This window comes from Zingiber officinale, chromosome 4A (genome assembly GCF_018446385.1).
Source record: "Zingiber officinale cultivar Zhangliang chromosome 4A, Zo_v1.1, whole genome shotgun sequence".
NCBI lineage: Eukaryota > Viridiplantae > Streptophyta > Magnoliopsida > Zingiberales > Zingiberaceae > Zingiber > Zingiber officinale.
Genome location: NC_055992.1, coordinates 90,835,042 through 90,862,338, shown reverse-complemented (window position 1 = coordinate 90,862,338; position 27,297 = coordinate 90,835,042). Strand labels below are relative to the sequence as shown.

At 45.4% G+C, this 27,297-nt stretch overlaps 1 long non-coding RNA gene and 3 other non-coding genes across 4 annotated transcripts; all 4 read right to left on the bottom strand.

Annotated features, from left to right (window-relative positions):
* Positions 1-21,732: 21,732 nt before the first annotated feature.
* On the bottom strand, positions 21,733-23,097 carry LOC121970143. Its single transcript, XR_006108860.1, has 2 exons — positions 22,888-23,097; positions 21,733-22,142 (listed from the first exon to the last, which is right to left on the bottom strand). It is a non-coding gene; the product is annotated as an uncharacterized LOC121970143 (long non-coding RNA).
* LOC121974087 lies at positions 22,398-22,537 on the bottom strand. The gene has a single exon (XR_006109949.1). It is a non-coding gene; the product is annotated as a small nucleolar RNA F1/F2/snoR5a (small nucleolar RNA).
* On the bottom strand, positions 22,640-22,727 carry LOC121974067. Its single transcript, XR_006109935.1, has one exon. It is a non-coding gene; the product is annotated as a small nucleolar RNA Z195/SNORD33/SNORD32 family (small nucleolar RNA).
* On the bottom strand, positions 22,813-22,902 carry LOC121974094. The gene has a single exon (XR_006109956.1). It is a non-coding gene; the product is annotated as a small nucleolar RNA U31b (small nucleolar RNA).
* Positions 23,098-27,297: the final 4,200 nt, after the last annotated feature.

Here is a 27,297-nt window from a genome sequence, read left to right as displayed (position 1 = left end):
TGCATACAATGCAATGCAGGAGGAAAATGCAAAGCAACACACAAAAAAAAACACACAAAATATATGTAGATTAGTTCAAGTATAGGAGCAAGAACCAAAGAAAAAATGAGAAAGGAGTAACGAAAATACTTAGGGTTTTGAGTGCGCATTGTGTGCGAGCGACGCGGAGACAAGGAAGAAGGGGCGGCCTAGGTCGTAGAAGGAGTAGAAGCGGGAGAAAGGTGGAAGAGCATCCTTCGCCGATGAAAACCGTCGGAGAGAATGGTCGATGCAGGCGGGAGAGTCGCCGGGAAAATCGCCTAAAAGCTAGGGCACGGAAAGAGTCGGGAGAGACAAGAGGTGGAGTGGAAAAAAAACCTAGGTTAATCAGGATTTAAGATGGGTTTTAAATTCCCAATCGATCGACCGATCGATTGAGAACAAGTGAATTAATCGGTCGATCGATCCATTGATCATGCGTCTCAATTGATCCATTGATCGATCCAAACGTGCTGAATCGATCCATTGATCGATTCAGATGCCCTCTGGAAAATCGAAAACGCGTTCCAATCGATCCATTGATTGATCGAAACGCTCTGAATCGATCCATTGATCGATTCATATGCTCTCTGTGGTGAAACGCAAGCCTCTCAATCGATCAACCGATCGATTGGGAGGTCTGATATTACTGCACTTTCAAAAACTTTCAGAACCAAGTTTTGGAAATGCACAAACCAATGTACACTACTCTAAAAATCACAAAATTTTGTGTAGACACTATACATATCTCATATTATCAAGGAAAAATAAAATTTGAGAAGATTTGACTCTTCTTAGCGAAGACTTACACAAAATTGAAAGTTGTCGAAAACTTCAATGATTTAAATAAGTACGTATCTAATTGTTCAGTGATAACTCCCATCCAATAACAAACTTCACCCAAGGTTTCAAAAATAAATTTTACACATATGGTAAATTTAAAATTTCCAATCATAATCGTAGGGCAACGTGCATATGATTTGTACAATTGCTTTCCCTATGATTGGACAAATGCATGTTTCATATGAAAACCATTTTTCTTGACCAAAATAATGCATCATAACAAGCATTATGACCAAGATAAATGCCTCTAACCTCTCACCCCCATCTAAATCATATTAAGAGGACAATTCTAGATTTTTGTAAGAGGTAAAATTAAGGTGAAGAGAACTTAAAAGGCTTTACCTATAAAGTGATCATGGAGGATGTGATTTAATCAATACAACACATTCCTAATTCCCTTCTAAGAAAACTAAATTCAACTTCGGGAAGAGGTTTAGTGAAGATATCGGCTAAGTTTGATTTTGACTCAACATAATTTAAAATGATGTCACCTCGAGTCACATGATCACGAATAAAATGATATTTAACCTCTATATGTTTCGTTCTTGAATGATGGACAAGATTTTTAGTCAAGTTGATCGTACTCACATTATCACAAAGAACTTGAACATTGTTGTAGGTAAGCTTATAGTCCTCTAGAGTATGAGTCATCCACAATAATTGTGATACACACTCTCCCATGGCAATATATTCCGCTTTGGTTGTGGAGAGAGCTACACAATATTGTTTTCTACTTGACCAACTTACTAGAGAGGATCCTAGAAATTGACAACTACCACTAGTACTTTTGCGATCCAATTTGCATCCGACATAATCAGAATTGGTATAGCCCACTAGGTCAAAAGATTCGGTTCTAGGATACCAAAGACCAACATTTTGAGTTCCCTTAAGATATCGGAGAATTCACTTAACGACACTCAAATGTGACTCCTTGGCACAAGATTGATACCTTGCACACTTTCCTACGGCAAAAAGTATATCGGGTCTACTAGCCGTGAGATAGAGAAGACTTCCTATAGCACTAACGATACACCTTGGAGTCAACCTCTTTCCCCTCAATGTCTTTATCCAATTTAGTACTAGTGGCCATGGGAGTAGATATTTCCTTTGCATTTTCCATTCCAAACTTCTTAAATAGCTCTTTGACATATTTTGATTGATGAATATAAATGCCCTCTTTTGTTTGCTTGATTTGTAACCCTAGAAAAAATGTTAACTCGCCAACCAAACTCATTTCAAACTCACTCTCCATGTGACTAATGAATTCATTTAAAAAGTCTTTATTTGTGGAGTCACAAATAATGTCATCTACATATACTTAGGCCACAAACATATCATTACCATTATTTTTTAAGAATAATGTGGAATCAATTTTCCCTCTATGAAACCCTTTTGATACTAGAAATGTTGACAATCGTTCATACTAAGCTCGGGGAGCTTGTTTTAGCCCATACAAGGCCTTTTTAAGTTTATATACATGGTTTGGACACTCCAAATTCTCAAATCCCGGTGGTTGCTCAACATATACTTCTTCTTTTATAACACCGTTTAAAAATACTGATTTTACATCCATTTGGTACAACTTGAACCCCTTGTGGGCGGCAAAGGCCAACATCATCCTAACTCCAATCTTGCTACGGGTGCATAAGTTTCATCATAATCTAATCCTTCTACTTGATTGAAACTCCTAGCAACCAATCTAGCTTTGTTTCTCACAACTATTCCCTTATCATCAAGTTTGTTTCTAAAAACTCATTTTGTATCAATAATTGATTTGTTGGTAGGCCTAGGAACTAAATCCCAAACTTGACTTCTTTCAAATTGAGATAGTTTATTTTGCATTGCTAAAACCCACTCCGGATCAAACAAGACATCATCAATGGTTTTTGGTTCTATTTGAGATATTAAGGTGACTTGGCTTCCTTCATTTCTAAAGTAAGATCGAGTTCTCACTCCTTGAGTGATGCCTCCTACTACTTGATCCAAGGGATGATTTACATGAATCCTGGTAGATCTTGATTCTTGATTTGTTATAATTTCGGGTTCAAGTGGCAAAGGTTCATTTTTCTTACCATCACTCTCTTGGTATTCTTCTCCTTGATGATTTACTTCATTTAGTGTTAGTTTCTCTAACTCAAATTGTAATTCTTCATCGTTTGCTCTTGTAGAGTTCAAAGAAGGATTTTCTTCAAATACAACATTTAGTGATTCTTCAACTAATTTTGATCTTTTGTTGTAAATTCGATATGCCTTGCTGTGACTTGAGTAGCCTACAAGAATGCCCTCATCCGCCTTAGCGGAGAACTTCCCCAAATGATCTTTGGTGTTTAGAATATAGACCTTACACCCAAACACTCCAAGATGCTTAATTGTAGGTGATTTACCAAACCACAACTCATGAGGTGTTTTTCCTAGAAACCTATGGATTAATGTTTGATTTTGCACATAACATGTCGTATTAATTGCTTCGGCCCATAGGAAACTATGAAGTGAATATTCATTTAACATGCTCCGAGCGGCCTCTTGCAAAACCCTATTTTTCCTCTCAACAACTCCATTTTGTTGAGGAGTCCTAGGGGTGGAAAATTCATGTTTATAACCTTTTTCCATACAAAAACTTGTGAATCTATCATTTTCAAATTCACCTCCATGATCACGTCTTATCTTGTTTATCTTATGACTCTTTTCATTTTCTACTCTATTACAAAAAGCAATCAAGGTATCTAAAGTTTGATCCTTATGTTTCAAGAAAAACACTCATGTATATCTAGTGTAATCATCCACAGTCACAAAGCAATATCTACTACCATTTAAAGAAATATGTCTACTACTATCAAATAAATCCATGTGAATGAGCTCCAAAGCACTTGAGCTACTTACTATGTTTTTACCTTTATGAGTAGTTTTGGTTTGTTTACCCATTTGACATGCATCACATATTTTGTCTTTTTGAAACTTCAACTTTGGCAATCCTTGTACCAACTCCTTCTTTGAAAGTCTTTTGATATTCCTCATGTTGGTGTGAGCAAGTCTTCGGTGCCAAAGCCAAGTCTCCTCCTCTTTAGACATGAGATACTTAGCAAACACATTAGTAGCACCAAATAGTTCAACTTGATAAATATTTTCTCTTCTATGGCCTATGAGAATATTTGTGTTTAGTTCACTATGATTGATTAGGCATTGAGATGAATTGAACTCAACTCCATAACCCGAATCACATAGTTGACTAACACTTTGATCCTGTCCGAATCGCTGAACCAACGGACGCTGGGCACGTGGCGCTCTCCGAGTCGATGACGTGGATCTCAGGCCGGTCGGACGGCGCTCCGGCGAATCTGCACAGAAGTCAGGTCGGGAAGGGGTTCCCGGCGACGACCCTCCGACGCTCAAGTCAGGCAAGCAAGCAACAAAGCAGTGGCTCCAAAAATCGTAGAATGCGTACCTCCGGCGAAGTCTGCGGCTCTTTATATAGAGCGGTGAAAGAGCCTCTACACGCCCACCGAGGCGCGTACGTGTCCGCAACCCATACCTCGGTATGTGTCTGTCAGAAAGCTTACCTGACGTCATACCGCTACAGTCCAACCATGTATTCGATGGGACAACAGAACACCTCGTTGTCAGACTTGGAGTATGGTCTAGCCATAGGACTTGACGGCTGTCAGAAGATGTTCCTGTCCTTCTTTACCCACCACCGGTCGGGACGTCCGTCTGGCCGGCTGGACGGAGAGCGTCGTCCGGACGGCCCTCATCCCCTGCGCCGACCGGGCGGCACGCCCATCACGTTCCGCCTGTCATTTGCATTGATATGCTGGGGAGACTTCTAGGCGGGTGCTACGTAAGGACTGTTAGCAGTATGTCACCTTCTCTTAGGCCTTCCGCTCGGCTCTTAGCTATTGTTTCAACTGAGCGTCGGAACCCCGACCCCTGTTAGGGCACGTTTTACTGTTGGATGCTCATCGGTCAGTCGATCGGTCTATCCTTTTCTCTCAAGTCCGGTCGGCTCACCCTTCTCCGGTGGACCACCTGGCCTTTTGACCTCCACGTGGCGTTGACCCCTCGTTAGGGGGTCCCGGGCTCTTACCACCGGATCACTTGCCTTCCCCTCGAGTCTAGTCGAAGGAGGCGAAGTCCGACTGACTGGACTGCCGATCTGACTGAGCAATGATCGCTGCATTAGGCCGCTCGGCCAGGCATAGGGATACTCATCCGTTCGGCGGTATCTTGTCCGTGCCTTGTGTTCTCTTGGAATCCATGTCCGATGCTCTCCCCTACTACCCATCACGTGCGCTGCGCACGGTAAGGGGAGCTCATTAAATGCGGCCAGTCTTCTGCTGACACGTGGTGATCGTGCGTTTGTCAGAGTATGGCGGTGACGTCACTTCCGATGGGACATCCGCCGTTTGAAATGAACGGCTAGATGACGACCTCGATATCGGCGACCTGGATCGGACGGCTGAAATTAATAGCGGCCGCCCTTATAAAGCTCCGACTTCCGCTTTCCGCCGCATTTCGGCCTCATCGTCTCCAGCCATCCCTCCGTTCCTTTTTTCCGGCGACCTTACGTTTCAGCTCTCCGACGACTCTACAGCCCCCTTCGATCATCTTCTTTGCCCGTAAGGATTCCTTTTCCTTGCTGCCTCTCCTTTTTTCTCTCTATTAGCTGTTTCTTTCATCATCCCACATTCTTTCCCTGTTTTTATTTCTCCCTCCTTCCATCGTGCGTCCATCCCTAGCCTTATACCATGACCAACACCTCACAGTCGACCGGCGGTGCTCCGGGTCTTTGGTATTCGACCATGGAAAGCCGGTTCGACGAGGAGGACGCCTTGCGCCTCACTCGAACCTATGATCTGCCGACCAACCACCAAATAGTGTTAGCCACACCGGCTGATCGACCTCATGAACCGCCGCCCGGCACCGTTCTATTCTTCCGAGACCAATTTTTGGCCGGGCTACGTTTTCCACCCCACCAGTTCTTCTTACAAATTTGCAATTATTTTCGCATTCCGCTCGGCCAGGTAGTCCCTAACTCCATTAGGCTGTTGAGCGGAGTGATAGTCCTTTTTAAACTGAACAACATCCCCCTCGACCCTAAGATTTTTCACTACTTTTTTTATCCCAAGCAAGCCGAGTGGGGTACCTTTATTTTCCAATCTAGGATAGGTTTCATCCTTTTTGATAATATGCCGAGCTCCAACAAACATTGGAAGGAGCACTTTTTCTATGTGCGTTTTCCCGAGCTGCCAACTTTTCGTACCAAGTGGCAGACGGCGATGCCGGCGCAACCGGAGCTCGGCAAATTTAGAGGTGATGCGGCCTACCTTCATGCGGCCGAGCGGTTGGTGGGTCAGCACTATCACATTGACAAGCTGCTCCTCCCAGGAGTAATGTATATATTCGGTCTGTCTTCCACCCCAGCCGATCTGCCTTGCAACATGAGTAAGCGATTCTCATCCCTCCTTTTTCTTTTGTTCTAATTGATTTAATCTTTGTTTCTGCAGCTGAAGTTATGTGGCACGCTAAGGCGACCGAGAAGCTCAAATTGAAAGCCGCTCAGATTGAGGCGGTGAAGAACAAGGAGGTCGCCGAGCGGGGCCTTGATCCAGCCGATCCGACCGGCGAATTAGGCGAGGGGACCCAGGATGCCCCTGAAGCCTTAGCAGCTACTACCTCTCACGACGAGGCAGCGGGCGGCACAGAACCTTCTGCCCAAGCCGAGGTGGAGGGTCGTTCGGCCGATGACGTTCCGCTACTCACTCGGAAGCGCCGACGACCGGAATCTGCCTCTACCTCAATTCCACTTGATGAGACACAGCCCGAGTGGAGCACGGATGCTCCGGTGTTGTCCGGGATGGTTTCCCTAGAGAGTACCCCGACCCCACATGGCTCTCCGAGGGCAAGCTCTGAGGTGCCGCCGTCCAGCCCTTCAAGAACTTTGCGCCGTATCAGGCGTTTGGGCGAGCTTCCTTCCTCGTCCACCGGTGGGCCATCCGGTAAGGACGATGCTTCTCAGGGCGAGCCGAGCGGCCAGAACTTAATTAAAACCGTCCTGCACCTCCCCTCAGAGGAATACATGGCCGCTGCTGATCAGCCAATGGTCCCCGAGCAGCAGATCACCTTGACGGGCCCTCTTGCAAAAGCTTGGGAGGACGCTCGGCGCCGAATAAAAGTGATGACTCCCGGGCAGCTCGGCGACAGCAACCTTCAACAGGCCACCGGGGTATGCTCTTTTTCTTTGTCCGTGTATTTGAATTAAGTTTTTAACCTGTTCACTTTTGCTCGTAGAACTGGGTGGAGCAAATCGCCGTTAGCAATCGGTTGGCCGAGCTGGAGGATGAATTGAAAAAACTCAAGGTCGCGGGGGACAGCCAACAGTCGACGGCCGCTCTGGAGAAGGCCAAAAAATTACTGGAAGCCGAACGGAAATGGGCTTCCGATCTGGCGAGCAAGGTCGTTCGTCTCGAAGCGATGGTCAAATAACGAGATAAGGAGATCAAGACGACGATCACTCGGAAGCGACAGGCCATCGATGACATGGACCGAATGAAGGTGGAGATCAGAGGGCTGGAGCAACGCATCAACGATCTGGATGCTCTTCTGGCCACCGAGAAGGAGAGCCGTTCGGCCGATCTTCAAAGATTTGATGTAGATTTGAAGGATCTTCAAGCTGCCAGCGACGCTGCCCACGCCGAGCTCAAAGAGTATCAAGAGGGGGAGTCGGCTCGCTCCGACGAGGTGAGGAAGGCATTCGTCTGCTCGGATGCCTTTGGGGAGAAATTTACTGACAAGATCTCCCTCACCTTTGAAGAGGCGATCAAAGCGGTTGTGGATCACTTAAAGGCCAAAGGCCACCTGCCCGCCGAGCTGACCATCCCTCCCGAGGACCTCGTGACCGTGATGGACGCTATCCCTGATGCTCTTTTTTATTTCGACGCATGAGGAGTGTTTCTTATAAACTTTTTTGTATCCCCGCCGTTCGGCCAAACTTATTTTTGCTGTAACTTTTTTGGTTAGTCCTGTGCTTAATAGATAATCTTTTCCTTTCCTTCAACTTTTGTTTTGGCAAGAAATTTTTTTCTCGTCATAACTAAAGTATTCTGTAAAACTCCTCCGCTCGGCACCACGCTGTGTCAGACAAGTCGATTGTCTTTAATAACGTCTTTCATCATGCGACTGAGCAGCCGCTCGGCATGAGAACGCCCTTTGTTGGTATGGTAATTATCTTTAGTTCTCATTGACCAATTTTTGCTCTGTGCCTTACCCCCCAAAGGGGTTTTCGCTAGATTTTCGCAATGCGAGCCGCTCGGACGTTTATAGACGCCAGCTCGTCTCTCGATGTTTAACGTCGGAGCTCGACGGTCTTCCGCTCGGACATTTATAGACGCCGGCTCGTCTCTCGATATTTAACGTCGGAGCTCGACGGTTTTCCGCTCGGACGTTTATAGACGCCGGCTCGTCTCTCGATATTTAACGTCGGAGCTCGACGGTCTTCCGCTCGGACGTTTATAGACGCCGGCTCGTCTCTCGATATTTAACGTCGGAGCTCGACGGTCTTCCGCTCGGACGTTTATAGACGCCGGCTCGTCTCTCGATGTTTAACGTCGGAGCTCGACGGTCTTCCGCTCGGACGTTTATAGACGCCGGCTCGTCTCTCGATATTTAACGTCGGAGCTCGACGGTCTTCCGCTCGGACGTTTATAGACGCCGGCTCGTCCCTCGATATTTAACGTCGGAGCTCGACGGTCTTCCGCTCGGACGTTTATAGACGCCGGCTCGTCTCTCGATGTTTAACGTCGGGGCTCGGCGGTCTTCCGCTCGGACGTTTATAGACGCCGGCTCGTCTCTCGATATTTAACGTCGGAGCTCGACGGTCTTCCGCTCGGACGTTTATAGACGCCGGCTCGTCTCTCGATATTTAACGTCGGAGCTCGACGGTCTTCCGCTCGGACGTTTATAGACGCCGGCTCGTCTCTCGATATTTAACGTCGGAGCTCGACGGCCTTTACGGCTAACTTCGACACTGCCGATCGGCGGAACCCTTGGCCATCCTTTGAATTAATTTCATTTCCTGCATTACAAGGACACGGGCGAGTAGCATATACACAAAAATGAGTTACATTCGTGCACCTTTCATCCAGCTCGATAAGGCTGGAGATGATTTGCACTCCACGGTCGATCCAGCTGCCGCCTGTCTCCATCCTCCAAGTAGTAAGCACCCAAGCGGAGTTTTTCAATAACCTTAAAGGGACCCGCCCAAGGAGCTTCAAGCTTGCCGACGTCGCCGACCGGCTTGACTTTCTTCCAGACGAGATCACCGACCTGGAATGATCTGGGGATCACGCGGCGGTTGTAGTTTTGCTTCATCCGCTGCCGGTATGCCATCAGCCGAACGGACGCCTTGGCTCGCTCCTCGTCGACCAAATCCAGCTCCATGTTCCTCCGTTCGGCGTTGCCATCATCATAGCTCTGGATCCGGACGGACTCAACGCCGACTTCGACCGGAATGACCGCCTCGCCGCCATACACCAAATGGAACGGCGTGACGCCTGTCCCTTCCTTCGACGTCGTTCGGATGGCCTATAAGATGCCCGACACTTTATCCGGCCAACTTCCTCCCAAATGGTCGAGCCGAGCGCGCAGAATACGAAGAATTTCTCGATTGGCTACTTCGGCTTGACCGTTGCTCTGGGGATAAGCCACGGACGTGAAGTGTTGCTCGATGCCGTAGCTTTTGCACCACTCCTCTAGCATCTTCCCTGTGAATTGCCGCCCATTGTCGGAAACCAATCGGCGAGGGATGCCGAACCGACAAATGATGTGTTGCCAGATAAATTTTTTGACCATCTGTTCGGTGATCTTGGCTAGTGGCTCGGCCTCCACCCACTTGGAAAAATAATCAACCGCCACTAGCAAAAATTTCCGCTGCCCGGTCGCCATCGGAAATGGACCGACAATATCCATTCCCCATTGATCGAACGGACATGAAACTGTTGATGCCTTCATTTCCTCTGCCGGTCGGTGGTTGAAGTTATGGTACTTCTGGCATGAGAGGCACGTCGACACGATCCGAGCGGCGTCTGCTTGTAAAGTCGACCAAAAGTACCCGCCCAAGAGGATCTTCTTGGCCAACGATCGTCCGCCCGGATGCCCTCGGCACGATCCTTGATGTACTTCTTGGAGGATGTAAGCCGAGTCCTCCGAGCTCACGCATTTCAACAACGGGCGTGAGAAAGCCTTTTTGTAAAGCTGATCGCCGATGAGTGTGAACCGACCGGCTCTCCTTCTTAGCAGCTGGGCTTCATACTCATTGGATGGTGTGGCGCCCGAGCGGAGGAACTCTATGATGGGTGTCCGCCAGTCGCTTGGAAATGTGAGGCCTTCCATCCGGTCGACGTGCGCCACCAACAACACTTTTTCAATTGGCTGCTGAATGGCGACCGGCGTTATTGAGCTCGCGAGTTTGGCTAACTCATCAGCTGCTTGATTTTCTGCTCTGGGTATCTTCTGGACAACAACTTCTCTAAAATAGGCTTTGAGCTTCTCGAAGGCTTCAGTGTAGAGCTTGAGCCGAGCATTATTGATTTCGAAGGTACCAGAGAGCTGCTGAGCGGCCAACTGCGAATCCGAGTGAAGCGTTACCCGACCGGCTCCCACATGCCGGGCAGCCTGCAAGCCAGCTATGAGGGCCTCATACTCTGCTTCATTGTTGGTAGCTTTATAATCCAGCCGGACGGATAAGTGCATCTTTTCTTCTTGAGGGGAGAGCAACAATATTCCAATTCCGCTTCCGAGCCGAGTGGACGACCCATCTACATATATTCTCCACATAGTTTCCGGCTCTGGCCTTTGCACCTCAGTCACAAAATCGGCCAAGGATTGTGCTTTGATCGCCGAGCGGGGATGGTATTGGATGTCGAATTCACTTAACTCTGTCGTCCACTTGATGAGCCGCCCGGATGCTTCTGGGTTTAGTAACACACGTCCGAGCGGGCTATTGGTTTTGACAATGATCGTATGCGCCAGAAAGTATGGACGAAGGCGCCGAGCGGCGAGGACCAAAGCGAAAGCTATCTTTTCGAGCCCAGTGTAGCGAGATTCAGCATCTTTTAAAATGTGACTAAGGAAATACACAGGCTCCTCTCCGCTCGCCCTCACCAGTGCTGAGTCGATTGCCTGCTCGGTCGAGGATAGATAAATACAAAGTGGCTCCCCAACAGTCGGCTTGGCCAATACCGGGAGAGAATTCAGATATGCCTTCAAGTCTTCGAACGCCCGATCGCACTCTTCATCCCAGTGAAACTTAGTGGCCTTGCGCAAGATTTTGAAGAAAGGGAGGCTCCGGTCGGCAGTTTTGGAGATGAATCTGGACAAAGCAGTTATCCGACCGGTCAAACGCTGCACTTCCCTTGTATTTCTTGGAGGCGACATATCTTGCAGAGCTTTCACTTTGCTGGGATTCGCTTCGATGCCCCGCTCGGTCACTATGTACCCCAAGAATCGCCGTCCTTTTGCTCCGAACAGGAACTTCTGGGGATTTAGCCTGACTCCATATTTGCGTAGCATTCGGAAGGTTTCTTCCATGTCCTTGAAGAGATTGGCCGCTCGGACGGACTTAATGAGAATGTCGTCCACATAAACTTCTAGATTCCGCCCGATCTGCTCTCTGAATACTTTATTCATCAAGCGCTGATATGTGGCCCCCACATTCTTCAATCCGAACGGCATTACGTTATAGCAATAAGTGCCGTCGGCCGTCACGAAGCTGACTTTTTCTTGGTCTTCACGGGCGAGCGGCACTTGGTGATAGCCCTGGTAGGCGTCGAGCATACAGATTAACTCGCAACCGGCCGTAGAGTCCACCAGCTGATCTATCCGGGGCAGAGGATAAAAATCTTTCGGGCAAGCTTTGTTGAGATACCGAAAATCTATGCACACTCCAGCTCGGGAACTGCACCTCGCGTATATGGCCGGCCTCCAGAAGTTTTTCCACCTCTGCTCGGATGATGGAATTCTGCTCGGCGCTGAAGTCCCTTTTTCTTTGCTTTACCGGCCGAGCGTCCGGTCGGACATGCAACTCGTGCTGCGCTATGCTCGGCGAAATTCCGGGCAGCTCATGTGTCGACCAGACGAAGACATCATGATTTCTTCGGAGGCATTGGATCAGCTCCTCTTTCTGCTTCTCCTCCAGATCGGACGCAATAAAAGTCGTGGCCTCCGATCGGGTTGGGTGAATCTGCACTTCCTCTTTTTCTTCATAAATTAAAGAGGGTGGCTTTTCGGTGATGGCGTTTACCTCGATCCGGGGCGCCTTCCGAGCGGAATTGGCTTCTGCTCGGACCATCTCGATGTAGTATCGCCGAGCTGCTAGCTGATCTCCTCGTACTTCTCCCACTTTGTCCTCCACGGGGAACTTGATCTTCTGATGGAAGGTTGAGACGACCGCTCGGAATTCGCTAAGCGCTGGTCGTCCCAAAATGACGTTGTAGGACGAGGGAGAGTCGACCACCACGAAGTTTGTTGTCCTTGTCCTCCTGAGCGGCTCTTCTCCCAGCGAGGTAGCCAGCCGGATCTGTCCGACCGGCTGAACTTCGTTACCCGTAACCCCGTAGAGCGGAGTTGTCTGGGCAGCAGCTCGGCTCGATCAATTTGCAGCTGATCGAACGCCTTCTTGAATATGATGTTGACTGAGCTCCCTGTGTCAACAAATACGCGGTGAATAGTATAATTGGCTATTACCGCTTTGATGAGCAGAGCATCGTTGTGGGGTACTTCAACTCCTTCCAAGTCCCCGGGCCCGAAACTAATTTCGGGTCCTTCCGCTCGTTCTCGGCTACAGCTGACCGCATGAATCTGGAGCTGCCGGACGCTCGCCTTTCTAGCTCGGTTGGAGTCTCCTCCGGTCGGCCCGCCAGCGATAACATTGATCTCGCCTCAGGAAGTATTGCTTCTATTTTCCTCTTCCCGAGCGGACGGTCGAGACCGTTCTCTGGACGCTCGGCGATTCTCCTGCCTTGGAGAACGATGCCAATCGGGAGTCTGTTGCTGTGGCCTATCAGCTCGCGTCCGATCGGCTTCATGAGTTCTTTGTCGCCTGTTGACTGAGGGAAACCGTCGTCCGGCATTCGGGGGCACAGGATGAGCCACGAAGGGAAGACTTCGACAATCCCTTGTGTTGTGTGTATCCGTCCAGTGGAAGGAGCAGAACATTGGGGTCCATCTCTTCTTTGGCTTGGGCCGAGCGGCAGCCACCTCTTGCACATGGGACCTGGCGTGGGGGGATCGGATTGCTTCGGCCCTTGGTCCTCTAGGCGGCTGATGAGTGGCGTGCTGTTTCCGCTCGGCCGGAGGAGCCCTCTCGGCTGGAGTTTCCTTTTTCCTTGCCGCTTGCGCTTCTTCCACGTTGATGTATTTGTTAGCCCGGTATAGCATGTGATCGTAATCTCGGGGCGGCTTTCGGATGAGTGATCGGAAAAAATCTCCATCCACTAGGCCTTGTGTGAAGGCATTCATCATGTCCATCGCCACTTTGTTGAACCGCTGGATGTAAGCTCGGAGCGATTCACGGGCTTCTTGCTTGATGGCGAACAGGCTCACGCTCGTTTTCTGGTAGCGCCGACTGCTCGCAAAATGGTGGAGGAAGGCCGTTCGGAAGTCCTTGAAGCTTGTGATGGATCCGTCCGGCAGCCTCCGAAACCACCGTTGAGCCGATCCCGAGAGAGTAGTAAGAAAAACTCGGCACTTTACTCCATCTGTGTATTGATGGAGAGTGGCTGTGTTATCGAACTTACCCAGATGATCATCTGGGTCAGTTGTCCCATTATACTCGCCGATCGTCGGAGGCACATAGTGCTTCGGCAAAGGATCTATCAGAATAGCCTCTGAAAATTGGCGATTAATCCTCTCGGGTGATGCGTCCGCTCGGGGGGCTTTCCCCTTTCTATCATCTCGTCTAGGCATCTCATCCGAAGAAGATCCCCTATCTCTATGAGCTGGTACGGCTTCAGGGGTGCGGAATAGGGCTCGATGAAATACAACGGTGGTCGGTGGTGCTTCCGCTCGACCACCAGACGCTGATGTTGCTTGCTGCTCCGGCCGCTCGGCTGTGGCTTTTTGCTCCACGAGCTTGGCGGCCCTTATCTCGATCAGAGCATCGAGTTCCTCGTTCGAAAGCGTCACCATGTGTTGTCGTCCAGCCTCGTCCATTGCTTCCGATCGGATGCAGGAGCGTTCCCACAGACGGCGCCAAATTGATCCTATCCGAATCGCTGAACCAACGGACGCTGGGCACGTGGCACTCTCCGAGTCGATGACATGGATCTCAGGCCGGTCGGACGGCGCTCCGACGAATCTGCACAGAAGTCGGGCCGGGAAGGGGTTCCCGGTGACGACCCTCCGACGCTCAAGTCAAGCAAGCAAGCAACAAAGCAGCGGCTCCAAAAATCGTAGAATGCGTACCTCTGGCGAAGTCTGCGGCTCTTTATATAGAGCGGTGAAAGAGCCTCTACACGCCCACCGAGGCGCGTACGTGTCCGCAGCCCATACCTCGGTATGTGTCTGTCAGAAAGCTTACCTGACGTCATACCGCTACAGTCCAACCATGTCTTCGATGGGACAACAGAACACCTCATTGTCAGACTTGGAGTATGGCCTAGCCATAGGACTTGACAGCTGTCAGAAGATGTTCCTGTCCTTCTTTACCCGCCACCGGTCGGGACGTCCGTATGGCCAGCTGGGCGGAGAGCGTCGTCCGGACGGCCCTCATCCCCTGCGCCGACCGGACGGCACGCCCATCACGTTCCGCCTGTCATTTGTATTGATATGCTGGGGAGACTTCCGGGCGGGTGCTACGTAAGGACTGTTAGCAGTATGTCACCTTCTCTTAGGCCTTCCGCTCGGCTCTTAGCTATTGTTTCAACTGAGCGTCGGAACCCCGACCCCTGTCAGGGCACGTTTTATTGTTGGATGCTCATCGGTCGGCCGATCGGTCTATCCTTTTCTCTCAAGTCCGGTCGGCTCACCCTTCTCCGGTGGACCACCTGGCCTTTTGACCTCCACGTGGCGTTGACCCCTCGTTAGGAGGTCCCGGGCTCTTACCACCGGATCACACTTAAAAGATTAAAGACCATGCCTTTCAATAATAACACATTTCTTATCACAAATTTTCAGAAATTCTAATATCTCCTATTCCTATGACTTTTAATTCACCACTATTACCAAAAGAAACGGTACATTTACTTTTGTGTCTAAATGATGAAAATTTTGAAGAGTCCCCCGTCATATGCTTAGAGCATCCACTATCTACGAACCATGTTGTTGGATGCTTCCCCTCGGCGCATGCCTGTTTACACACGATGAACCAAATGTTTTGGTACCCAAAATTTGGGTCCAGTAGCATCAATAACAAATTGCTTGGGTACCCAAGCTTGAACAAACTTAACCCTTGAAGCATGATTTCTACTAATTAGAGACATGAATTTAACTTCATTATCTTGTGATTTAAAACCTAGTCCCGCTTTGTTGTACACACCCCTTTGAGCTCCTAGAATCATGTTTAAATACTTTGAGCTTGAAGTAAATTTTTCTAGAGCACCTCTAAGATCATCAACTTGTAAGTTCAATGATGTATTTTCCTTTTTAAGATCATCAAATCATTTTTGTCATTTTCATGAAGCATGCAAATTTCACATGACACAATTTCATTTTTAAGTGATTTCAATTCATTTTGTAATTTTTTAACCTTCCCTTTTGATTTAGCTAGTGCATTGGTTAAGCATGTAATGGTGGCATACATCCTATCAAGCTTGGGAGAAATTAACTCATCATCAATAGATGATGACTCACTTGAAGACTCCACATCCTCTCCATAACTATCTTCATCTTCACTATCTTCAACATGGCTTAACGCCATGAGAGCCATATGCTTAGAGCTCTTCCTTTTATCTTCTTCCGATGAGCTTGACGATGAGTTGTCCCATGTGGCTTTCAAAGCCTTCTTCTTTTTCTTGGTCTTTTCCTCTTGCTTCCTCAACTTTGGACACTCCGTTTTGTAGTGCCCCTTTTTTTTGCATTCATAGCAAATTATATCAGTCTTAATCTTAAAATCCACAAGAGATTTACCTTTTCTCTTTTCATCATTGAAAATCTTTTTAACATCCTTCTTGTCAAACTTCCTTGAATGTCTCATCATTCTTCGAACAAAGTTTGTCACTTCACTTGATGATAGCTCTTCATCACTATCACTATCACTATCACTATCTCGCTCAGATTCTGAAGATGATTCCATCTTCTCCTTCTTCTTTTCTTTGTGCTTCTTTTTGCTCTTTTCACCTGCAACCAAGGCTATACCTTTCTCTTTGTGGCTTGTGTTAGTTTGCTCATGCAATTCAAGTTCACAAAATAATTTATCCAATTTTACTATTGACAAATCCCTTGAAACCTTATAGGCATCCTGTTGGTTGCTACTCGGAAAACCTATAGGTTCCACTGTACAAAATTTTTGTACAAAGGTCTGAACCTTTTCCTAGCTACCATGTGTTCTTTTAAATTAAATTTTGGATCGCCTGCGGAACTTAACACGTTTGATCCAAAACTTAATCTATTTGTTCTTTTAGGTTTTGACTTGGATCTCCTGCGGAACTTTACACGTTCGACCCAAGTCTCCTTAAGTTATTAATTCCATTAAATATTAATTTCCATAATTGGTTCCCAGTACTGACGTGGCGAGGCACATGGCCTTCTTGGATATGGGAGCAACCACCACCGACTAGACAAAACCTTTTATAGAAAGCTAATATTTAATTTCCTAAAATAACTTTAGGTTAACCAAAGAGAACAATCAAATCACAAGGAAAAGAAAAAACAAAAGAACACAGCATCGAAAAAACATATTCGAAATTCTAGAACGTAAGCCTCTTGTATTTGGTATTATTTCCATAAATAACTAGCATGATGCGGAAATAAAAATTGCTAGTTATACCTTGTAGAAAAACCTCTTGATCTTCTACCGTATTCCTCTTCTAACCTCGGACGTTGTGTGGGCAACGATCTTCCGAGATGAGAACCACCAAGCACCTTCTTCTTCCTTACAAGTTTCGGCCACCACAATTCTCCAAGAGAAGTAGAGGTCCGGCCACCACCACCAAGCTCCAAGGGATGCAAGAAACAAAACCACCTTTCTCTCCTTCTTCTCCTAGCTAGAACCGCCACCAAGAGTTCAAGTCCACAAAGAGAAGAAGAAGAGAAGAAGGAAGGGCCGGCCACACCAAGAAGGAAAAGAGGGAGAAGAATAATAAAATTGATCCCCTTGAAGGCACCTCTACCCCTCTTTTATAATCCTTGGTCTTGGCAAATAAGGAAATTTAATTAAAACTTCCTTAATTCTTTTGCCATGAAAAGAAAAATTTATTTAATTAAAAATAATTTTCCTATTATCAATTTACATGGCCGGCCACCATCAAGTTATAAACAAGGAGAGTTTTAATTAATTAAAACTTCCTAATTTGTCTCCGAAAATTTATAAAAAATTTCTCCAATAATTTTCCCTTCATGGTGGTTAAAAAAAGGAAATTTTATAAATTAAAATTCTTCTTTTAAACATGTGGATAATTTCCAAAAGGAAAGTTATCTCTTAAAAATTAAAATCTCTTTTCAATCTACAAATAAGGAAAGATATCAAATCTTTTCTTAATCTTTTATAGAAACTAATAAAAGAGAATATTTAATTTTAAACTTCTCTTTAAATTATTATCATGGTTAAAAGGAAAGTTTTCTAAATAAAATCTCCTTTCAATCTACAAATAAGGAAAGATTTCAAATCTTTTCTTAATCTTTTGTAGAAAGCTTTAAAAGGAAAGATTTAATTTTTAAACTCTCTTTTAAAACTATGATATCCACATAAGAAATAATTTTAATAAAAATCTTTTTTAATATGATAGTGGCCGGCCACCTAAGCTTGGGCTCCAAGGCTTGGCCGGCCCTAAGCTTGAGCTTCAAGCTTAGCTTGGCCGGCCCCTATTGGTTGGGTAAGAAGGTGGGTATGTGGTGGGTATAAATCTCTATATACAAGAGGCTACGATAGGGACCGAGAGGAGGAATTGGTTTTGGTCTCCCGATAAAATTAAGCATCCGTGCTCGCCTGAACACACAACTTTAATTTTATCAATAATAATTCATTCCACTAGAGAACTTTTATTGAACTACCGCATCAATCCCAAATTACATTTTGGGCTCCTTCTTATCATGAGTGTGTTAGTCTCCCTGTGTTTAAGATATCGAATGTCCACTAATTAAGTGAGTTACTGACAACTCATTTAATTAATATCTTAGTCCAAGAGTAGTACCACTCAACTTTATCATCATGTCGGACTAGGTCCACCTGTAGGGTTTAACATGACAATCCTTATGAGCTCCTCTTGAGGACATTATCAACCTAGTATCTCTAGGACACTATTTCCTTTTATAATCAACAACACACACTATAAGTGATATCATTTCCCAACTTATCGGGCTTATTGATTCATCGAACTAAATCTCACCCATTGATAAATTAAAGAAATAAATATCAAATATATGTGCTTGTTATTATATTAGGATTAAGAGCACACACTTCCATAATAACCGAGGTCTTTGTTTCTTTATAAAATCAGTATAAAAGAAACGACCTCAAATGGTCATACTCAATACACTCTAAGTGTACTAGTGTAATTATACAGTCAAGATAAACTGATACCTAATTACACTACGACCTTCTAATGGTTTGTTCCTTTCCATTTTGGTCGTGAGCTACTGTTTATAATTTATAAGGTACTGATAACATGATCCTCTGTGTGTGACACCACACACCATGTTATCTACAATATAAATTAATTGAACAACTACATTTATCACACATGTAGACATTTGACCAATGTGATTCTTATTTCTAGATAAATGTTTATACCAAAAGCTAGGCTTTTAGTATACACTCTAACACATCCACCATGGATGACCATAATGAGTTTCTTGGGAAAGATTTTAAGGCATACCTTATGAGATCCCGGTTCTCCACACTCTCTCCAACTGAATGAAGATCATTTAATAGTTCCTTGAATCTCCCATGTAGTGAACTTACCGTTTCTCCATCCTTCATTGTGAAATTTTGAAGTTGATTTATCAAAAGATCTCTCTTTGCAATTCTTGAATCCTTTGTGCCTTCATTTAGCTCAATGAGCTTATCCCATAAATCCTTGGCGCTTTTGAAAGGTCTAACCTTGTTGAGTTGTTCTGAACTCAACCCACACTGGAGAGTCACGATTGCCTTAGCATTTGCTTGAGCCTTCAATTTTTGTTCAGCGGTCCACCTTGATGATTCAAGCATCTTTCCATTTTCGGTTGGCGTCGTGAATCCCTCCGTGATCGAGAACCACATGTCAATTTTAGTCATGAGATAATGCTCCATGCGGCTCTTCCAATAAGCGAAATTACTGCCTTCATAGAATTGTGGTCGTGAAGTACTATGTCCCTCCTTCAATGACATCTTGTAGCTCTTTAACTTGTGCTTTCTTGGCAGTGAATCCTCAACAGCAAATCAATGTTCTGATACCACTTGTTAGGATCGGTTGAGCTAGAGGAGGAGGGGGGGAGGGGGGGTGAATGACTCACTTCGTTTTCTTGATCAATTTAATCTTTCGCAGCGGACACTTGAAGGCAATGCTACATACTCTTGTATTTACTTGGTATCCACCTCCTCAAGGAGGTGACTAGTCCAAGGATCCACACCACCGTCACCCTTCCACTATCAACTTCTCCTTCTCAGACTAACACCGAAGGTGGAGAAACCTTACAAGACTTACAAGACTCCCTTTCCAAGAGAAAAAGATCACACTCACTTTAATGAAGAAGAAAGAAAAGATTGCAAACTTGAAATACTTCTTCCTTGCAGCGTGGAACTTGAAAACGTGGCAAGATCGAGAGCTTAACTTGAAACCCTTGAGAGATCTTGAGCACTTCAAAGATTGATCACACTAGAGCAATAGAACAGTATTTTTCTCTAAGTTTTTCTGTTTCTTTTTCTTCCAGCCCTTTTAAATGACGTGAAAACTAGCCGTTTCTCACATAATCGTCGTCGTGAATCGATTGAGTTTATATCTCAATCGATTCACAAGTATCCGTTGGAGGCCATCGCATCAAGATCAACGGTGCAGATTCTTTCATTTAACTCCAATCGATTTGGGGCAGTGCTTGAATCGATTCAGATATCTACTCGTGAGATCGTAGGATCACAATGGTTCTGTGAATCGATCGGCCGATCGATTGAGTAACTTCAAACGATCGACTGATCGATTCAAAGGAAATCTGTGCTTCGCACAGATATTCCCTGGATCGATCGCTTGATCGATTGGATTACCCTGATCGATCGGCTGATCGATCCAGAAGCATTCTGTGTTTCGCACAGAAGCTTCCTGGATCGATCGCTCGATCGATTGGATTACCCCAATCGATCGGCTGGTCGATCTAGAAGCATTCTGTGCTTTGCGCAGAAACTTCCCGATCGATCGGCCGATCGATTGTCTTCCTTCCAATCGATCGGCTGATCGATTCAAAGGCATCGATCGGCTGATCGATTCAAAGGCATTCTGCCTCACAGCCATATATCTAAATCGATTTACGAATTGATTTTTGCTAAGTGAGCTTAACACGCATCCAACCTTCTGACTTGCAGGAACTTCTCTTGCCAAAAATCCGGTCCTCGATCTTCTTGGACTTCTCTTGCCTTGCATCCGGTCTTCTGACATGCAAGCACTCTTTTGCCAAGAATCCGGTCCTCGACCTTCTTGGACTTTTCTTGCATCCAGTCTTTCGACCTGCAAGAAACTTCTCCTGCAAACTCACAATGCATGTTAGATCCAACATATTAACCTAAACTTAAATAATTGTCAACACATTGAAACTTCTAGGGCATGATTGCACCAACAATCTCCTCCTTTTTAATGTTTGACAAACTATTTAAGTTTAGGCTAATTTCCAATATACCATAATAATACAATGATGAATAATGATTGCAACTACGTTGAAAATCATCTGAATTTAGCACTAAGCAACCACAATATGCGCACTAAGCAACCACGATATAGCCGAGGGGAACTCCCCCTAAAACACACAGATACCAACATAATATAACAATCGTGATTTTTGAAACAAAATAAAATATAAAACAAGCAAAATATCATATACCCAAAATAAAATGAAGTTCACAGAAGGACTCCACATCAAGCATCCACAAAACGTACAATAACACGTGTCATAAAGGAACATAGAACTCAATGAGATCATCTCCCGGAGGAGTGGTATCAGGATCAACAGAAAGAGCAGACATAGTAGTTGGAGCAGGGGCCGCCGCAGAGACAGTACCAAGAACATCCTCAGCATGTGGGACGAGATCTGTGGATGGAACAGACTGAGACGAATGACCTGTCACCCAAGAGCTCACCAAATCCACTAACATGTGCAGAGTCGCCTGCATCATAGACTGTCGATGGACCATGGTATCCATCATAGTGCGCAAGCTGTATCCATCATAGTGCGCAAGCTGACTACCTCCATGGTCAGCTCCTCAAGCCGAGTATCGACAATCTCTTTGAACGTCGGAGAAGCTGGCTCAATCGCCACAGGAGCCAATGTCTGTGCATCTCCCCTGTGACGAGCCCTGGATCCCTGACCAAGAGCACGCCCATCGCGCCATCTAACTCCCTCGGGACCACCCATCCTACCAAACGTAACCTTATTGTTAGATTCTCATATTATTAAGAGTGTTAGATTCCACATATTTACCAATGACTAATAACCATAATTTCCATCCTTATCTAATCACCTTTTATCACATATTTAACAAAATTCAATAATAATAATTATTATCAATGTTAAAATTGGCCTAAATTTCTAGAAAAATATTTAGGATTAAGAATTGTATTCTCAAACCAACGTAGACCATAACGACTCACAATCCTGTTCAAGATGGACAAACATGAATTTTACAAAGAACAACAATATCATCCAACAGAACAAAAAAAACATGTCGTTTTATCGGGCTGCTTCTTTGTGCCGCCGCTGAGGCAACGTAGCAGGTCACCAAATTCAGTCGACGTCCCAATCGAGGTTGACGTGCAGCAGCGTTGTGCACCATCTCGCTGGGTCGCCTAGATGTTGCCGGGCTGTTCGAAGATAGCCGCGTGCTAAAACAGATGAACCCGAGCTGCTGCAGTACAGCTGAGATAGCAGAGACAACGGCGGCGCAGCCAACTTGTCTAAAGATCAGTGATAATTAGAATCACGACTACTGATCTCTGGGCTAAATCACGAAAAAGATGTTTTTTCCTCGAAGAGATCCAATTTAGGAAATCGACTTGTTTAAATCCTTTCCAAACTGATTTTAAATAGATCTGAACAATTTTTTGGATAAATCAATTGGTTCTAAACGAATCAAGTCGAATTTTTTTGTATAAATCAAATCCCCATTCTCGCACTACAAATGCATGCAATAAAATTTACGAAATATTTGGAAATGTAAGCAGGGATTTAGTAACAGGAAGCTCAAAGAATAGAACTATCTGTGTCGCAAGACCTGCTTTCTACATCTCTGCCACACTTACGAGATGCTAAGCCATCAGATTGACTGAGCATTAGATACCTGATGGCATTTAAAATCTGAAAAAAGATCGTAAAACTCAAGAAACGAAATCACTAAGATAGTATATTGATCTCTGTAGAGAATAAATGAAAACTTCAGAAAACAAATGCGAAAGGGAGATCAGATGGTAGTGCATGTTTCGTGTTGATTCATCATCTGGCTTGCAGAGAAAAACTATGGATTTGAAATCATCACTTCTCCCAACGTATCCAAATCAACAAAAGGAAGAAACAAGTGAGAAAGCTTTATTTCTTGGAAAAAAAACACAGACGAGAGAATTGAGCAAGGAATCAGACAGAGATGTCAATCACCATTTTCCGATCGGAATAGCGAGCGGAAAGTAAGACTGGGGCGACATTTACCATATCATCACGCTCCCAACAATGGATCTCTCTGCAGCCCGAGATGAACACGACACCCAAAAGAAAGAGAAACAAAACTCCAAGCGGCGAAAAAAGGGCTGGGCGTCGATCGAAGATGGCGAATTGCTGGAGATGGAAGAAGCGGTATTTAAAGAGGTGGATTAGGGTTTCCGGCTCACAACTCTATGGCCGATCCAGTTTTACCGGCTCCGCCGCGAACCGCCTTGATAGACCCAAGTTAGTATCCTTTCGTCAATCTTGCGTGGCATAATATACGTATTTTAAACTAAAAAATTTAAGGTAAATTTGCATGGAGTCTTTATTGACAAACATAACTTTGTATATATTTTTCATTGAAAAAAATTTTTATTTTTACTCCCTAGTCTAATATACTTACCTAATTTTTCCTGATATTTCAAGTATAAAAAGTCTAAAAATGAGTATAAATCCTCTTAAATTCAGTACATTAAATTAGAATTTAGTATATTTTCTATCAATTACGATTCTTTTTTTCATCTATGGAAAATATACTAGATTTTCTTTAAATGGTACTCAATTAGATGGAAAATATACTAGATTTTTCTTTAAATGATACTTAATTGGATGAAAAATATACTAGATTTTTTTCAAATGATACTAAATTTAGGAGGAATTATATTAAATAAGAAAAATGTCGTATTCAATTTAATAGAAAATATACTCAATTCTAGTTTAAAATACTGAATTTAATAGGAATTATACTCACTTTTAGGGTTTAGGAAATAGGAAAAAAAATATGCTCAATTTAATAGAAAATATACTCGATTATAATGTAAAGTACTGAATTTAAGAGGAATTATACTCATTTTTGGACCTTTTGTACCAAAAAAATTTGAGGGGTAATTTGGTCACAATATTTACATGAGGGAGTTAAAGCAAATAAAACTTTACATGCAGGGAATGAAAACAAAATTTTTTATAAATGAGAATTGCATGCAAAATTTAAATTATATTTGGGAATTTTTCTCTACTTTACCGAAAAATTTACACATTTGTTTTTAAAAAACACATCAATGAAATTTTCGAGCTCTCTTCAAAAAAAAAATGCGGCCAAAGATATTCATTCATCCCAAAACATTTCTCATTATGGGTCTCATACTATGATATGATCGAGCGAGCTTCTCTATAAAGAAATTTTTATTCCTAAGAAATTATTTATCTGAAGATTCGATTTCTACTTTCGTTTGGCAATTTATCATCTATATATCAACTCATCTATACCACGGACATCCGGACATCTCTCCCAATCTGTATGAATTAATGAAGAACTTGCTTAATCCAGCAACAAGGAGCATGTTAAAGAGAGCTGATGGTGATCAAAATACTAAGGACTTCCACATTTAGGGCGGTAAACATGTCGAGCCGAGTTGAGCAGAGCCTAGTTTTGAGGTGTTCAAGTTTATTCGATAAGGTAATTGATGCGGTGATTAGGAGGAGTCCTACCTTGCTACCACGGTAGAGGTCAAAGTCAACGGGTGGACGATGTTGGTCGGTCGGACGAGTCATACGTCGATCGGAGATTAAGCACCGACCCACAGTCTTCAACACAGGGAGTAATCAAACCGACGCTCAAAGGGCATGTAGAAGTCGAACTGAGCAGCTCCTCCGCTCGGACTAGCAGCAGACTCAACAGACAGTGGACATCTCGCTTGGCCCATCAATCGAGCATATGGACAGTGGGCTTCCAGCCGAGCGACTTTCCCGCTCTACCCGACAGTGGACGATACTTGGACAACGGACTTTCAGCCGAGCAGCTATCACGCTCGGCGTGACAGCAGACAACGCAAGGATAGCAGAATTCCGACCGAGCGACCATTCCGCTCGACCAAACAACAGACACAGCGGGATATCCTTCGACATCCTTTTGGGAGCGCTAGTGCCACTGACAGACGACATGTTCAAACAGAGGATCGTACGACAGAAGCTTCCACTGTCACTTCAGATATATTCTTGACCCGTTAAGGTACTATATCAGGAACACTTTATTGACACATCTTTTCAGGGAAAGTTTTGAGATGCGTGCTCACTTTGGGAAGCGTGCATGTGCGGTTCCCGGGCTCTATATAAAGAGGGTCCAAGCATCGGCGGAGGTATGTTTTTCTCACGATTTCTACTATTGCGCTACAGTTCTTGCTTCTTCTCGCTTCGTCGGAGACTGACTTGAGCGTTAGAGGGCCATTGCCGGGGACCCCTTCCCTGGCTCGACATTGATATTGCTTGTGTTGCAGGCGGGAGCGAAGTTCATCGGAGGTCAGCAGGAGCACACACCCCCATCATCCATCTCTTCGACTTTCGGATAGGATCATATTTGGCGCCGTCTGTGGGAATGTCACCTGAATCCAAGCTGAGAAGATGGAAGACGCTGGACGACTAACCACCGTGACGCTCACTCAATAGGAGCTGGAGATGCTCGTGTAAGCACGGGCAGAAAAAATGATAGAGCAACAATAACAACAAGCGCTAGCCGATTGGCCAGCGTCGCAACCTGCAACATCGGCGGCCGATAGGCGAGCGGGGCAAGAAGATTGAGTGGAGCAACTCTCCGTTTGGGGGCAGAACTGAAGGCCGACCGACACCCAAGGGTAAGTGCCACCCGCACCGATCCCCTTCCATCGAGCTCTGTTCCAAACTCCCTCGGAGATATCCCAAGCGCATCAACAGCGAGGATCATCTTCCGACGATGCGCCCGTTCGGAATGCGCGGAAAGGAAAAGAACCGAAAAGCGTCGCGTCTCCTGAACGGATCAACAAGCAGTTCTCAGAGGAGATCTTACAAGACTCTCTGCATCGACACTACAGTCCGTTGGCGATCGGGATGTACAACGGATCTGTTAGATTGTAGAGCTCGCTCGGGGGTGAATAGCGATTTAAAATTCGTTCAAGAGTACGCAGCGGAAAAAGCATAAAACAATGCTAACACAAACCAGTTTTACTTGGTTCGGAGCCTTGGTCAACTCTTACTCCAAGGCCCGCACTCGTCGAGTGCTTTCGTTGGGCAATCACTAATAGTTCGAAAATTGATTACAATAGTAAGTACAAGAACTATTATAAGGAAAACAAAGCTTGAGTCGCAGGCTATCAGAGAGGCTTCGCAGCGTCGCAACGTCGCAGGAGCACAACGCAGTAAAGCAATCGTTGGAAGACGTTGTTTGCTGCAGGGTGAGACCTCCTTATATAGGATGCTCCGGGTGCCCGGATCCCTTCTGGGCGCCCGAACTGTGACGTAGGTCCGACTAATCAACGCGCTCCTCGTTGCGACAAGATAGAGTTTTGCCTTCCGGGCTCTCGGACCGATTCCGGGAGCCCGGACCAACTCTGGGTGCCCGGACCACCATCTTCTTGAAAGTCCTTCTCTTGTAAGAAAATGTTAGTTCGAGGCAAAATAAAAGTTATACTACCCTGCAAAATAGAAGTTAGCACAATTATAGTAAATGAGTAGTAACTAGATTCCGTCTCACCAAGACCGGAATCTAGTCACGATCTCAACTTAGATTTCCGAAATGTTTCTAAGTTGGATCGACGCTCACTGTTCCCTCGAACGGGGAACACATCCTCACCAAGTTACTCTCCTCCAGTGACTTACCTTAACTAACCTGTCAGACGTCCGGTCAGCCCGTCGACCCGTCTGGACTTCGTGCCAGATATCAAGTCAGTCCGTCGACCTAGCTAGACTTCGTGCCAGACATCCGGTCAGCCCGTCGACCAGTCTGGACTTCGTGCCAGCTATCAAGTAAGCTCATCGACCTAGCTAGACTTCGTGCCAGTTATCTGGTCGGTCCGTCGACCTAGTTGGGCTTCTCCTGCACACTTCATCAAAGTGTTAGATCACTATGAAATTAACTTAACCTACTTTGTCATTCATCAATACCTGAGTTAGATCGTCAGTGCTAACCGCACCAACAGGATCGACCGACCCAGATGATCATCTGGATCGATTCGACAATGAGGCTATGTTGCACCAGTACACGGACGGAGTAAAGTGTAGAGTCTTTCTCACGACTCTCTCTGGATCGACGCAGCGCTGGTTCAGAAGACTGTCAGACTGCTCAATATGAAGTTTCAAAGACTTCCAAGCCGCCTTCTAGCACTAATTCGCCAGCAGCCGACGCTACCAGAAGACGAGCGCCAGCCTCTTCGCCTTGAAACAAGGGCCCAAGGAAGTGCCCCGAGCGTACATTCAGCGCTTCAACTAAGTGGTCATGGACATTCCCTCGGTCTCGTCCGAGACCAAGATGAATGCCTTCACCCAGGTGCTCGCCGAGGGAGATTTCTTTCGGTCACTCATTTGGAAGCCGCCCAGAGACTTCGACCACATGCTCAAGAAAGGCAACGAATACATCAATGTGAAAGAAGCCCAGGCGGCCAGAAAAAA